We start from the raw sequence: 12,309 nt of genomic DNA, 5'->3' as shown, positions 1-12,309 counted from the left end.
CAAGTACTCCATGGTAATCTGTGGCAAACTAATCTTTAGTTGGCTCTGAGCACAGACAAAGTTACACTGTGAAAGTCCTATTTGTCCCCAAATGTCACTACAATGTGAACTGCTTCAGGATGGAGACCAAACTTAATGCTCTTTCCAAGCTGCAGATCAAATGGACATGTTTTACAGCAACACAGTGAGTCAAGTTTTTTGGAGCTATTCTGAAGTCTCCGTTCCATCTTATTCAATTTTCAGCTGCCTCCACTTGTTTAGCCTCTTATCAGCTTACATATATCGCAAGGATAAGACACTCCTTTAGCCAAGTTAATTACACTGTCTTCATCCCATGCAATCATGAGCAGGCCTGGTTATTTTAATCATCTTCACGCCTACTTTCCTATACACACTTTGCTTCCACGGTAGCCATTCTGAAATGTGTGAGCTGGACTCTTGCCTAGAAGTAAGCTGATCCCTGCATTACCCTGAAATGTTCTCATGCATTTGCTTCTAATTGGGTAATGTGCTGCACTGTTTTCATATGTTTTTCGTTCCTTGCTATCAAACGTTCCATGCTTTTTTCATGACATGATTTATAAGACTTCCTTGTCACCTACATTCCTGCCAATTCTCCGGAATTCATCTCTAAATTGTTCTGTTTCTTCCGAAGTCTCACCCTTGTGCTTCTGCTAATTGAATATTTGCATACCCTGTTCCTTCTGCATGGAACTTCCAGCCCTTTTAACTCACTGGACGTCCCTTGCCAAACACTTTTAAAAGTCAGGCTGAAACTTTCTGCTTTGAATATTGCTTTCTGTGTTGATATGTAATCCCTTTCAAAATGTTCGGAGCCCAGAAATGTTTCCACATTCAAGTGATCAGGAGTGAGAGATAACAACAGGGTTTCAAGCCAGATCAGATATAGAATGATCTGTGAACATGTCATTTCCTTGTAGAATTATACAACAGTGACAGTCGCATGGTTAATTCAGGATGTCCTCCTAGGAGAAACAAATCCAGGAGGTCCTTCATGTTTCCGAACAGGTTCAGTCCTGTTTCATTTACATGCACAAAAAACTATCTGAAACAGAGACATGTTGCATAGCTTAAATTGTTGGAAACTGAAAGTCTGCATTTTAGCAGCAGATAGGAATTGTTCAGTTCTCTAATTCCAAAGCAGTAAGTTCAAGAATTAAATATTTTTATTCACATCAATGCTGTATGATCAGCAGCAAGTTAAAGACAATCCTTATAGTAAGTCCAAGGATGCAGCCTAATCTACTCCCATCCCTCTCTTTTATCAGGCTTCCAACTTCTTCTGTTCCCCTCTAAGTCTTGCTGCGTCTTGCCACAGAATTAAGGACTTGTCAATCTACCAGTGTTGTGCCAATATATAAATGACATTATCAACTCAACATCAGAAGCTGCTATTAACATATCAGTGTAATCTCCATGATAGAATCAGTTTAAAAAAATGATCATTATAATACCTGTCTGTCAAATTATGAAAATAAGCCATGGCTGTGTGTTTTTACACTACATTAATACTTCTACACCACCCTTTCTGCTAACTTGACTTTCTAGTTTCATCTTCACTACAGCTGAGTTGGAGAAATAGTGAATTTCTGGGAGCTTAAAAGAATAAACAAAGTGTTTACAAAGCAGAAGGATTTAGTAAATAAATGGTATCAATATATTGTTATGAATGGAAATTACTCACACAGGGTGTTTTTCAGCATTGGAAGAAAGCCTTTGCTGAAATGCAATAGCATATTAAAGGTTTAACAAGAGATTAGCTGTGCAATAAGGACAGGGATTGGCTTCTAATTATCTAGAGATTTCATTGTTGGTGAAAGTACCTTCATAATCACGACAGAGGGGACAAAAAACCATTGAAGTTATGTCCAAGGGTCTGAATGACTGGCTACACTGAAATATGACAGAGGTAACACTTGTAAGCAGTTGGAGTTATACTAACATTAACAGAAAGTTGCTCCCCAACGCAAAATTTAATAAAGAGAAAGGGATCTTAGAGATTTTAGATGCACTTGCTCATTGCAAATCATTTAGTGAAGAGATACAACAGTGAAAGGCAATGTCTGCCACTCTTGGAACCATAGTTTACAGTTTTTTCTCTTTCAGAAGTTTATTTTGCTTCCTGAAGCATCTTCCTTTGATTTTTTATAGTACTTGAGGAGAGGTTTGTGCCTTCTGACATTTTTTGAGAGGGAGACATGACCTGAAACCTCTCAGAAGTACAACCACCTGCCAGTCCTGCAGGCAAGCACCAATTCAGCAGCAGCCGTCTGCATACACTCTCAAGGAATTAGAGGAAAAAAAGTCAGCTCTGAGTCTGGATGATGCTAAGTTAGACTCAGTAAAAGAGGATGTTAATGGTGAAGACATGTAAATATTGAAGAGATTATTTTTTATTTGAAAAGGCAGATAACACAGACTGTACACACAAATTTATTACCCAATTTGCTCTGCTGTTTGTGTCTCTTTTGTGATTTTGGAAGGGTGAAGGTCTCAGGTTGCAAGTTCAGTTCTTAGCACCAGATTTTAGAAAATAAATCTTTAAATAAATTAGTGCCAGTTCAAACTAGCATGGTTTATTTTAATGTATTCATTTTAGCCTTTCCAGTACCTGAGAGGGCATGGTGCACACTCCTGCTAGAATAGGCTGCAGAAGAGTTCAGGGCCACAGTTATAGCTCAGAAGCAGAGCATCTGCTAGGAACTACTGTGGTCAATCTGACTTTATATTGTGCATGTATTCTGGAGCTTTCACTTCAAGCTCAGAAAACATTTTCTGGAGGGGAATATCCTACGACATCTAATGGAATGAAAAGGAAAATAAGTTTCATTTTGCAGCTCTAAAACATAAAAATCTTCACCTTAGTGAGTTCCTAGTTTGGTCACAGAAATTGAATGTCTGGAACAGAAATTTAGTGCCCAATGTTGGATAATCTATTCCTAAGGTTCTGAATAAAGCCAGGAAGGAATTACTACTGGTCTCTACTCACAAAGAGCTCTGAGCACACACAACACATATTTCTGTTGTAGTTGCTTACATCAAATTTCATTCTGGCCCCATATTTAAGCTTTTACATGGCTTTAAATGCTTGCTGCAAAGTCAGATCTTTGAGAAAGACATATGACTGGCAGAGAATAAATATTTTACATGAAATAATTACTTATTGCCTGAAGTCTTTGGCATGCTATGCAGCAGGAAAAAAAAAAAAACATTTTAATACATGCCAACCACACCTACAAAAGATAAGTACCATCACAAATCATACTCACTTATTCCAAGATTATCATTTGATAACCAGTCCAAATTGCTGTTGAGATAATAGCACATCTTTTGATGTTACTGGCAAAGTGCAGGTAAAAATATTTCTGTGTTTGGCTTTCACCATTAGAGCTAAGATTTTACAAAACCTAACAACAAAACAAGAGCCAAAGCATAAGAGGAGGAATACTTTCTCATAGTAGTGTAAATCAGATACACTTCAGCATACTTGGGAAAAAATGCCACCTACAAGAAATAGGCTATTAAGTCAAAAGTGTATAAACACACAACTTATTTTACCTGGCAAACTTTAGAAACATTTGGTACAATCTATTTAGTTTAAGCTTAGTTTCCTTAGAGGAGTTTGGAAAAATAATTGCAGCAAATAACATAGGTTCTTCCAACAATGAGAGAAGCTAAGTAACTCCTATTGAAAAAATACAGACTGTATCTTTGTGGCAGATTTCTTTGATACCTCAGGTCCACATCCATTCAGCCTTTCTAACACCCCAGAAAACCTTAATCAATGTCAGGTTTACACCAGCACAGAGCAGAATCTCTGGTTTATCAGTTTAAAACAATGGGATCCTTTATGCAAGGAGATTGTGACTCACTGCCTTGTTTGTCCTAGCTAATGAGAACTAACAGCACTGTCTGTAGTGGATGTGCCGTGGATATTACTGTGGGAACGTGCCTTCAGGAAGAGATCCAACTATCTTCAACTGTGTAGTCAAAGATGATTGTTATTAAAATAATTTTGGAAACTCATGTACAAGAGGCACTGGAATTGCACTGTGAATAAGTTAATGATTGTTCTAACTTATCATAGCTGTTCTGCACATATGTTCAACATGCAGCTTGTTGGTATGTTGATGTTGTGTATGTGTGTGGGGAAACGGGTGTGAGCAGACCTAGTCTGCTGATTCAGCTTGATAAATGGATTGAGTCTTATCATCACTGAATCAGAGAAACACAGAGTGGTTCTCCAAGATGAAATAGCTTGAGGGAAAAGACTGAACAACCTGCATCAGACCTTCCAGTAAATAAGACCAAGAAAAGGCTCAATTCAAGTGATTGGAAGCTTGTTTGGGAGTTCTGCCAATGTTTGTTACACCATAAATGAAAATCCGGCAAAGCAGGAGATAGAAATCTATTAAAGACCCTTGACTGATTATTTGCTGAGTGGGAAACTGGCAGGAACAACTCATGTCCTGGTATTTAGTGACTGTTTACAAGACGTTACCTACTGTTTAGAAAGCATGGCTCTTCCCAGATGTGATAGAGAAGATATCTTGTCTTTGCAAGGGATAGAATTGTAGAGGAACTTCCCTTCTAGTGAAGTCTGGAACATCTGCAAGCCCTAAAACTTAGAGATAAAAATCCCTATGACTAGGAGGATATAAGTGGATAGGAAAAGAATGAGCTAAGTTTCAGAGTGAGAAAAGTTGGGAAACTACTGTTCTTCCTCTGTGGAGGATTCTGGCTATCTGATAAAGGTCTTGGGGAAGACTGAGGGTTGGTGTTGAGTAATGTACACATGGCCTATCAGACAAAGAACGGGAGGAGAGTGAATGTGTGACTTTCTATTCCCCTGTTAAGCAGGCTGAGATACAGGGCACTGTATGTAGACTTGTCCATTTTCTGCAGGATCAGAGTGTTGAGTAAACCATCTGGGAAGAGAACAACTTGGTAAGGTTCCTGAACACTGAAGAGTTGTAAATGAAACTTTTTATGCAAAGCAGTAATTAACAGACATTTGGACACCACCATTTCCTTTTAAGAAGGGCTGTGATCCTGATAGCATGGCTTACTGATTCATCCAGAGCAAATAACCCTTGAGCAGGTACAGAAACAGCATGTGCTTGTGACCAAGACATCCATTTCAGATTATTTTACATGATGAAATTTTGCTGAAAAAGTCAGGTCTGTGAAGTATTTAATAGAAAAAAAAAGTAAGATAAACCAAAACATTATCAAATCTGCTCTTCTGTTATGCATAATGCTGCTAGTTCCAGTCATTCATGTCTGTACATTCCCCTGTATGCACCATAAATTTTGCATCTATGGAAAAACATAGACTAATATGTTGTGCATGTCCTATTAGCCTCCATGGATGGTGGGGGCCTATCCCTCACTTTAACTAATGAGAGAAGTTTTTAAACATGTCAAAAGTTTCTTTTAGGTCCCAGATGAGAACTGCTACGTTGAACTGCAACTGTCATGAGCCATGTCAGGGGCTCTTATTGCAGAAATTAGCAGATATAAATGATCAGAGATTCAGTGAAGTACTGACAGGCAAGTGCTCTGTATAGTGTTATGTATTTTCACAAAAAATGTAGTAAGTGCAAAGAAAAAGAAGAGCCATTGAAATCATCAGTGGAAAATCTCAAATTTTTAACTATAACCTAAAAGTCTGTATTCTGAAAAGCAGCTGGAGCACTCACTGAGATCTTCACATTTCCACTATTCTCTTCTGGCTTAACTCTTAAGCTAGAACACACCTCCTTTGATAGCACAATGAACTTGTTTTTCCAACAGAAACATCAATATTTTCCATTTAAAAATATCACAGAAAAACTGACATGTGCTTTAATCATAACCCATAAATTTTCATTATTGAGAACTAAAGGGGTGTTAGATGCTTATTGGACCTTTCAGCTGAGATGCAGAGTGGGAACATTATGGAGAAATGGGATGTCTGGAGTATCTTTTCACTGTGTTCTTTCACTGCAGGGCTGTATACAGTCTGGCAGTGGCATCTGTGTTGTTACTTAGACTGTCTTAAAACCCAGATGATAAGATCATTTGATTTCCCAAGTCTACTGAGCCTAATAGAGACATAATCAGTCCACAATCTGTGCCTAGCTTCATCAAAATTGAGTACTATGTATTCATGCAACATTTCTTCAACCTACTTCTTCTTCCATGTTATTATAACCTGGAAAGTTGATACTTAAGAATAGAAAATCACATGTAGCTATAATTAACAGGATTATAAGTATTAAGTAAATAAGTAAAGCTTTCAGCAAATTTTATAGATAATGTGGTTCAGAAAACTGAAAATAAAGAATAACTTTTCATCTGGTGTGAGAATGAATTAGGAAAGATTCCCTAAAAATATTCCACAACCCAGATGATACTACCATCAATAAATATCTTTCTGATATCACTACTCACTATCTCTAATGCCCCTTACTTTTACTGGTAGAGAACCAGAAAGCCTATTCTTTGAACTGGAGTTGGCATGCTGTACTGAAAGAACCTTGCCCATCTAATGAAGGACAGCCAAGAAAGTCTCGGGAGTGGCGTTGAGGGAGGTCACCTTTCTGGGGCTTCCTTTGCATTGTGGAACCGTCAGTAAACCAGGTAACCTATGGAACAAGAGGAACATGTGGACACATATGTTTGGGGCCTTCTACAGGATGAAGACGCAATCAGCCGTTAAACAGTCATAACTAGTATTAATGAGCCATTAAAAGGAGAGGAAACCCTGCATTCCTGTTCTACTCCTCTGTGCTTATTATCTCAATGGATTTGGGTTGGGAATATTTACTTGTTAACCTTACAATTATCACAGGCATAACATAGGTAATCCTAATACCAATGGCAGTCTGTCCCTCAGAACCCCCATACAACATGACTTGTCAGCTGGTTTTGCAGGCAGCTGTGAGCAGTTCCACCTGTACTCCCAAGTCAAACAGGACTGATCAGCTCTGTTAGTGGGTTGTCCAAAAAGACAACAGGCAGTGCCTCTTAAGTGAGTTTAGCACCACACTGTCCAGAATCACAAACTCACATACAAAGCTCCAGTCTGAAACACAGGTAGAATAAGCTCATGACTTTCTGGCAGAGACTATGTAGACACTCTGTTTTTACCACTCTCCTTTTCCCCTTGGCAATCATGTATTATCCTGCTTGGAAATGTAAGGCATACTGAGATACACATCCTGGGTAGAGGAGAGACAAAATTTTGATGAGCTCCTGGAAAGTGTGCTGTTGAATATTTGAAGAGTAAATAAGAACTCTAGTATCTTTCTACCTTTGAAAATAGTTCACTTTCTCTATATATTTCAAAACCCAGTGCTCTAAGTCTGTGGAGGTATGTAGTGCTTGTACAGGGCAAGAGATGCTTGGCTCTGAGAATGAGACAGGTCATATAATCAAAACTGTGCTTTGCATACTGGAATTACAATGGAATTTTAGCATTAAAGGAGTCCAGAAATTAAATATACCTATGTGCTTTAACCAAGTCTTTGTGTTCCTCTGAGAATTTCATGTTTTAATACATTTTACCTCAGAAAACATTAAATATTTGCCCAAATATCACTGGGCAAGGATGCCATTAAGAAGTGTTTTGTATTTCTGCTCATGGTATAGTCTGTCTTTTCCAGTGATGGTGGGTTTTTTTGCTGATAAAAAATCTAATTGTTGCCACCTTCTGACACAAAATCACCACAGTGCTCTTCGTGCTCTGTTTGGTAGCAAGAAGGCACCCAGATGAACTGACAGCCTTAGAGTGTTTGTTGCTACCCTAGCAGCTTCTGGCCAGTCATTTGCAGTGCTTCTACATTAATTTCATAGTGCTAAGACAGCTATGAATTTGATATGAAATTATTTTTAAATTAAAATAATTCTCTTTGGGTTCAGTTCTCATGCAAGAAGTACCTGAGCCCTTGATCCAATCACCTCAGTATGTCAGATTGCCTAGAGCTCATGATCAAACTGCTTTAATTCCCTTCTTTAAAGGTCATGTAAACATGTGTGCTTAGTGAATTAGATGCAGATTCAATTCCCTGTTCACAAAGCTTCCTAGTTAAGTTCCCTACCTATCCCTCACATGCAAGCCTGCATCTGACAGCAGAATATTGACTTTTGAACTGCGGTCAAAGACATGATTAAACAAAGAAAACAACTGCACCCTGCATTGTAGACAACACTGATGGAGGCAAGTGAAGCTGTGTTTTTTCCAAATGGTGCTCACTGTATAAGTTAATGAACTCACTTTTTAACATGCCTGTTCCGTGATTTTATTTGTTTTTTTTACAAATAAATTGTTTTCATAGGGGTGATATGCACTGAAGAGCAGTGGGTAGATATCTAGGTACTAACACCTGGATTTTATTATAGATGTTACTGTAATTAAGGACCGTTTAAGCATCCTTCCTAACAACAAGGTGTGCTAAAACAAAAAAAATGGAAATAATGAATATCAGTTTAAAGTCATCTCCATCAAAGACAAAATGAAACACACTGAACAGTTCACCATTTCAATAATAACAGAGCAAATTTTTTGACTCTGGTATTCCAGTTCATTTATAACAATAGCTTCATGTTGATTTTCATAATTCTGGAAATAAAGTTATTACATTTATGATCTTGTTGCTAGATCTTTCCTTATAAGTAAAGCCTAATTGTCTGCGCACAATTATTCTAACCCTTATTACCCTAGTTTACTCCACAGGTCTGTGCAGCACAGTACCTTACCTCTGACTGGGGCTGGTGATGGAAAGAAAAAAACCAGTATGGTCTCAGCATTGCCCAGACATGTATTCGTAGTTTTCTGGGAATAGTTGGTCTGAAATAATCCTACATTTATTATTTATAACTTTTCAACTGTACCATATCTGAAATCTAAAGATGGTAAGTAGTAGAAAGTCACCAGATTTGTATAATAATTAGGTTTGGCAGAGAACTCAACTCTCAACTTCTGTGTTTGCCTCTAGGTTTTCAACCTCTAGGTTGCACATTTTCAAGAGTTTTCAAAGACCACAAGGACCAAACCACCTTTCTAGAATGTAAAAATCTCTGATGAAAACAAACAAACAAACAAACAAACAAACAAACTACAAAGCAACAAGTCACCCACACCTGTTGTCATGCTCAGTAAACCACCAGATACAAGAAAAGCTGTGGGATTGTCTAGGACAGACAATTCTCCAGAAGCACTTTGATGCTTACCACAGGCAGTATCTTTTCCCAACAGACAAACCTTGCTGTGGGAAGATTCACAGTTCTTGTTGGGCCTCAAGACTTCTCAAATTGCATGAAGTTACAACACTGTTAGAAAGGAAAAGAGGAATTTCTTGGTACAATGTGATTTGCCAAGTGTCATGACAGGTCGGAATCATGAGGAAAAAGTAGACAGCAAAATATTTCTAGTGAAAGGGGATGGCATACATGTAAATTCATCATTTTTATCAATAAACCACTCCCTGCAGACTCTCCTGGTATGCTTGCCAAAGATAAGGCATACAGCTACCTAATGGGTTCAGTATGAGATGAACCAGCACTCCCATCATTAGGTCAGAACAAGACGAGTATCAGCTTTGAGGTCCCACTGACATCTTGGTACCTGCATTTCTTCCTTTCAGAAATAAATGAACAGTAATATTGGCCAATAGATTTATTTAAGAAAAAACAAAACCAAAAACAAAACCAAACAAAAACCTAGTAACTGGAATGAAAGACTATAGGGAATTAAACCTAACAGCCCATCTGAATAGTTAACATCTTCTGCTAAAACACAATATTTCAAACATTGAAACCCTTATGTTTTCTCACCTAAGAAGTTTAAAAAAATTAGCCAAAAAGTTTTCTGGAACACCAGAGTTAATTTTCTTTATCAAATATTGGGAAAGAAAAGATATTTCAAAGAATGTCTGACTTGCCAAAGCAATAATAGTATTCAAAGAAAATGGCCCAGGAAATTATATATCAGTTATTCTGATACTAATCTTAGGGGGAAAAAAAGGAAATCAAGCAAATTCAGCACTCTATCAACAGGGAATTACATACTAAAAATAAAGCTATATTATTCAATATAGTTTCAGAGAAAGTAATTCTTGTCAAATTATCTTCTTGAAGGTTTTCTTACAAGATTATAAGTCTGGTTGACAAAGGTAGCTGTGTTGTTATGGTGCAATTAAATTTCGCCAAGGCATTTGACATACTACACATGACATTGTTTTTTAAAATCCTGCATTACATGTAATTAATAGAGCACAGATTACATGATTTAAAAGCCACTTGACTGATAACACTCAAAATGTATGTATTAATGGAAAGGTATTAATTATCTGGGCCATTACTAACAACTCACTGAGAAACTCTTGGTCCTAAACCATTTTAAACCATTGTTTGAAAATAATCTGAACACTGGGTGCAGTTTGCAGGGGACACAAAGTTGATGCTGTGAAAAGCAATCAGGAGTCAGCTGTTACAGAGTGTGCTGAATCACCTGGATAAGTGACCTGAATTCAGTGCAGGAGTTTGAACACACTGAAATGCTGAGAACAGGAAGCAAAAGCATGTTGCAAAGTGGAGGTGCCAGCCCACGCCCCCTGAAAAAATGACCTGTGCATCCTTGGAAGCATGAAAAACTCATCCAAAATAGATGCAGAGTAAAAACCTAATCTTTGACATTAGGCAAAGTGATGTAAGGTTGTACGGGTGTGAAGGTGGTGCCAGAGTAAGCCCTGGAGAAGTGAGTGAAGAAGAACAGGGACGAGTGGACTATTTGTATCCTATAGGGAGATTTGAGGGGCGAGGGCAGCTGTGAAGAGAGGAAGTTAGAGAGGGGGGCAGTGAGGTGAGGAAGTGGACACTGTTGAAATGCAGCTCCTGGTGTCAGCCCACCCCTTCCCCATCCTGTGGGTGTCTGACCACGGCTACTCACAACCACCTCTCTTCCCATGGCTGCCCTCAGCTCTTCACCCTGCAACACTGGAGCAGTCAAGAGGGCTGGCAGTAACCACTGGGGCATTAGCATTCCCTTCTCTAAGGACCTTTAAGGGGAAACAAATAACATGGATCCTGTGGCTAGAGATTAAACAGTACTAGTGGTCCTTTCTGGCTTCAGACACCATGAATCACCCCACACTACCTGGCTGGGCTTTCCTTCTTGGTTGAAGGTCTACTGGGGAAAAATAAAGCTAATCTCTTGGCAAAATTCACATGTCCTTGTAGGTCTGATCATCTTTGATTTTGTTTCTTTGCCTATTGAAATAGTATTTGGTGTTTCCCAAGGAAAAAGGACTGGAAAAACTAAAAAACATAGGAACATGTTGCAAATAGGTATGTAGCAATCCTATTTAGTAGTTATTTGCAATGGCCAGTATCTCCATTCTTAAGCTCTCCATGACAGTGAAAGTCAATAACAGTATTGTATATTTCATGTGGGTAGCACATATACAAAAACTGGAATGATACAGAGAGGATTAACATGGCCCTTGCTCAAGGATGACACAGATTCATGAAGTGTTGCAAAATTTTTTTGAGCCAGCAGTGTACCTAGCAGAACTAGGAAAGTGATTGTCCCTCTGTATTGGACAGCAGTGAGGCAGCACCTTGAGATCTGTGTCCAGTTTTGTGCCCCTCACTACAAGAGGTGCTGGAGCAAGTCCAGAGAAGGGAAACAGAGCTGGTGAAGGTTCTAGAGAGTAAGTCCTGAAGAAGTTGACATTGTTTAGCCTGGAGAAAAGGAGACTCAAGGGACACTACTGAAAGGCAGCTGTAGCAAGATGGGAGTTGGCCACTACTCTTAGCAACAGGAAAAGAGGAAATGACCTCAGATTGTACCAGGGGAGGTTCGAGTTGGACATTAGGAATATTTTCTTCTCTGAAAGGGTTGTCAAGCATGGGAATGATCTGCCCAGGGGAGTGGTAGAGTCTCCATCCCCGGAAGTGTGCAAGAAACGTTTGAACGTGGCACTTAGTGCCATGGTTTAGTTGGCATGGTGGTGTTTGATCAAAGGCTTGACTTGATGATCCTGGAGGTCTTTTCCAACCCTAATGATTCTATGATTTTACAATCTATTTAGTTTAAGGCTTTATCAGGAAGAATTCCAGGTTAGTGTATTTTTTTAAACATTAAAGTATTTGTCCAACAGCTAATATTGAAAAAACCCATCCCAAAACCCAGACCTGAAAGTCTTTAGAGCAGTTTCATTTAGTGCACAGACCGATTAGTTCATTGCTCCACGCTAAACCAAATCCTCAGCCTGTTAGTTTTCAAAATCTGAACTTCGACAT

At 38.6% G+C, this 12,309-nt stretch overlaps 1 non-coding gene across 1 annotated transcript; it reads left to right on the top strand.

The window, feature by feature from the left end:
• Positions 1-11,451: 11,451 nt before the first annotated feature.
• On the top strand, positions 11,452-11,553 carry LOC114061875. The gene has a single exon (XR_003572241.1). It is a non-coding gene; the product is annotated as a U6 spliceosomal RNA (small nuclear RNA).
• Positions 11,554-12,309: the final 756 nt, after the last annotated feature.

The sequence above is a fragment of the Empidonax traillii genome, unplaced genomic scaffold, assembly GCF_003031625.1.
Source record: "Empidonax traillii isolate 1590-97213 ecotype Southwest subspecies unplaced genomic scaffold, ASM303162v1 scaffold366:size559255, whole genome shotgun sequence".
In the NCBI taxonomy this organism is placed as follows: domain Eukaryota; kingdom Metazoa; phylum Chordata; class Aves; order Passeriformes; family Tyrannidae; genus Empidonax; species Empidonax traillii.
The sequence above is the reverse complement of the archived record's forward strand: the minus strand, read 5'-3'. Positions and strand labels throughout refer to the sequence as shown.